The following is a 3,484-nucleotide window of genomic DNA, read 5'->3' on the forward strand; positions in this document are numbered from 1 at the left end:
ACACACACACACACCCACACACACAGGCACACACCACTGGAGCTAAATCAAAAATCTATGCTCTCAATGGCCAGTCAATATCTCATTAAGCAGTCACCGTGGCCAAGCTGGCAGGTAATGCATTTCACAGTTCTGACACACACTCATACACACTCCGACAGTCTCTCTCTCTCACATGCCATACACTGTAATAACCTGTGGAAATATGGCACTCAGTTTCTTTCACAAGTTGTGGTGGAATATGGTCACTCAACCTCCAAGGAGAAACGATGACAGACTGTGTGTGTATGTGTGCTTGTGTATATGCTCTTATCAATCCAAAACCCACTTCCACACACCAGGATTGATCCCTTGGTTTGATCCAGTCATGTCTTTTGGCAGGTCTAGACTGGAGTAGATTAAAGTCGATTACACAGCATTCAAACTTTACACTGCTATGACATATAAAACTAACCTTGCTGTGCAAAATTTTGACAAAACTTGCTCTACAAAATTACGCAACTGTGAAAATGCTGTCTTTTTGTAGACATTTCATTATTTATGGTGGCGATAGATACTATGCCATAAAAACAATGACCTGCAAGAACGTGACCAAACAAGAAGAGAAATGATGCAATAGTCTGCAATAGCGCCCCCTGTAGCTACCATGAGAATGCAACACATTTTAAATTGCTTACATTTTTCAGAATATAAGACAGTAACATTCAAGTTTCAGGCCTTAGATTCAAATAGCAATTTTTTTTTTTTATAAATTTAGAATAAATTCTGGTTTATTTTTAAACTTATTCAAACTATCGACCACTTAGACAGAAAGAGAGCATTCTGAATATCATCTAAATATTTTTTTCCTCCATTTTAATGCGACTTTAAAGGGCAGCATGATTAAAAAATTTTTTTTCCCAAATGTGGGTTTTTCCATTTTAAACTTTTTAAACTTCTAAAATGTGTTTTCTTACACATTTTGGAATACAAGACAGTGTCATTTGAGTATGTTTCAGTCCTTATATTCCCATAGATAGCTTTTTGACCATTACAATAAAGTCTGGTTTATTTTGAAACTTATTCTCACCAATAATTGGCCACTTACACAAGACGACACCATAACATGTATAGAAAAGATAACAACTATTCTTTATTTTAACACAACATTCAAAGACAGTGTGATCAATTCTTTTTCAAATGTAGGTTTTTACATTTTGAAACGGCCAAAAGCTTAATATTTAATGCAAAAACATTAACACTATACCAAGTAGAACTTAAATATCCATAAAAGTGACTCCTTACCCCATTCCATAGCAAAACCCGAAGCCGCTGCAGAAATAGTCCACTTAACACTCCTTGCTGGCCAGTAATCTTGCTCTTTATTTTTAACCCTAGCTAGTGGGCTACATCTTTACTTCACCTTAATCTGATTTTGCCTGCCCTCTTTCTGTCCTTTGTGGCTAACTGGATTACAGCCAATCTTGTTAACCTCTGCTGTGCTACCGAAGTGCCCAGAGAATCACACAAGTCAAGAACACTCTACTAGCCTAGTGACTAAAGAGAGAGAAAGGGCAAACCACTAACGTTCACTTGCATGCAAATGTTATTTGCTTTAACTTTGTTTGTAACGTCTACATGCGTTTATATTCATTCTAGTCTGGTACTTTTTCAGAACACGTGCAAATCACACGCAAAAAAAAAAAAGTGAGGTTTCAAACAGCTCTTTTACAACATACTTTATAGATTATTAAAGGGTTAATTACCACACAGATGAAACAGGCCTGTTTTTTTTCTGTCTTTGGCACATCAAACAACTTTCTTTAATTATGTAATTAATATTTGGAGTTTTCATCTTAATTGTGTGGAGCAGGCTAGCTTATTTGCATAGGGTAATGAGAGGGATGTTTCCATTACAGGTAATTAGGTACTTGAGAGGCAAGTGTGTGGCTAGGAGGCTGGGAAAGAGGAAAGGAAAAAGGAGGGATGAGGGGTACGATCGGAAAAAAGACAGATAACCGTATAGTATTACCGAACAAGGAGGCGTTAGCGTCTATAACGACATGCCTATCAAATGACTTGCAAAGCAAACACTTAGTAATTGCCAGACGTGAATGAAATGTGGTTTCACAGCGAAATCAGTGTCACAATCAGTCGACTGGCTCTGGTAAAGATGCTGGACTGAAATTAGGTTTTATAAAGACTTTTACAAAAACTAAATAAAATAAAATAAAACAAATGAGACTGTCTATTAATAATAATAATTATAATAATTCCAATAGAAAACACTGAATAGCAATTCTATATAAAAAAAATGGTAACAGAGTCAAACTGCAAAAAAGTATCAACCACTCTAAAACATTACAAAATCTTTTATTAAATCATTTTAACATTGGAATGATATAAAAATACAAGTTGTTTTCAACAGAAAACATCTAATAACAACATTCTATTAACATATTGTAACTGAGTCACTTCAAACAGTATCATCAACCTCTCTAAAGCAAAAGGTAATCTTTTATTAAACAGTTCAAAAATTAAATTACACACAAATACAAGTTGTTTTCAATAGAAAACATCTAACAATACACAATTTTATCCAAATATTGCAACTGAGACCATGCAAACAGTATCAACCTCTCTAAAACATTTGAAAATCTTTTATTAAAGAGTTAGACACCCTGTAGATGTATTTTGGTTCTACGATTATGGATTCCTCCAGTCTCCAAGAGCTCTATTTTCAGTTTGTAAGCTTCTTCAGAACAACCCACACATGAGACACGGGGTCAGAGGCTATCGCATACACCTGCTCCATCTCCACAATACACACACACACACACACACACACACACACACACACACTTGCACGATCATACCCACAAACACACACTAACGGCTGCATGCATGCAAAAAACTAAACCCACACGAGCACTCAGACAACATGCTTTCACATTCAGATGCCTGTGAAGGTAGGAACAATCCAAACACTCAAAGATCTGAACAAGAAGGAAAAAAGGTTCACAAAACATAAACTTCAATGCACGTCCTTGCAAACTCAAGTTGGAAAATTAGCATAAATATTTGATCATAAATATAGCATAGTGACGCATTTTGATGCTGCATAAAAACTCGCTATTTAACTGATCTCCAACACACAGATACCACAATCACAAGGTGGTGTTGTGGTAATGCAATAACTGCGAGTGCAGTGGAGGTGAACTGTCGAAAAGCTTTCAGTGGGAGATTCACGGAGAGTGTGCGAAGGAGAAGAGTGGTGTTACCGTGGCTCAACACCAACATCCATCGCTTTTTCCACTCTCAACACCTCTCGCCTAATACAGAATGACAGCTGCGTGTGTGTGTGTGTGTGTGTGTGTGAAGCAGAGGGGATGTGTGTGGCGGCATGGACGCAGAGTGTATGTATTTTTAAGTGTAAAAAAAGAGACTTCAAATGAAAACAAATGAATGTGAGAATGCAGGTTATTCAGCCTAGAGGCCGCAGATG

At 36.9% G+C, this 3,484-nt stretch overlaps 1 protein-coding gene across 1 annotated transcript in view; it reads right to left on the reverse strand.

Annotated features, from left to right (window-relative positions):
• LOC107659510 (nuclear receptor ROR-alpha-like) overlaps nt 1-3,484 on the reverse strand; it is a 66,935-nt gene that overhangs the window by 62,417 nt on the left and 1,034 nt on the right. The window lies entirely within an intron of this gene.

This window comes from Sinocyclocheilus anshuiensis, unplaced genomic scaffold, assembly GCF_001515605.1.
Source record: "Sinocyclocheilus anshuiensis isolate Anshui unplaced genomic scaffold, SAMN03320099.WGS_v1.1 scaffold387, whole genome shotgun sequence".
NCBI classification, from domain to species: domain Eukaryota; kingdom Metazoa; phylum Chordata; class Actinopteri; order Cypriniformes; family Cyprinidae; genus Sinocyclocheilus; species Sinocyclocheilus anshuiensis.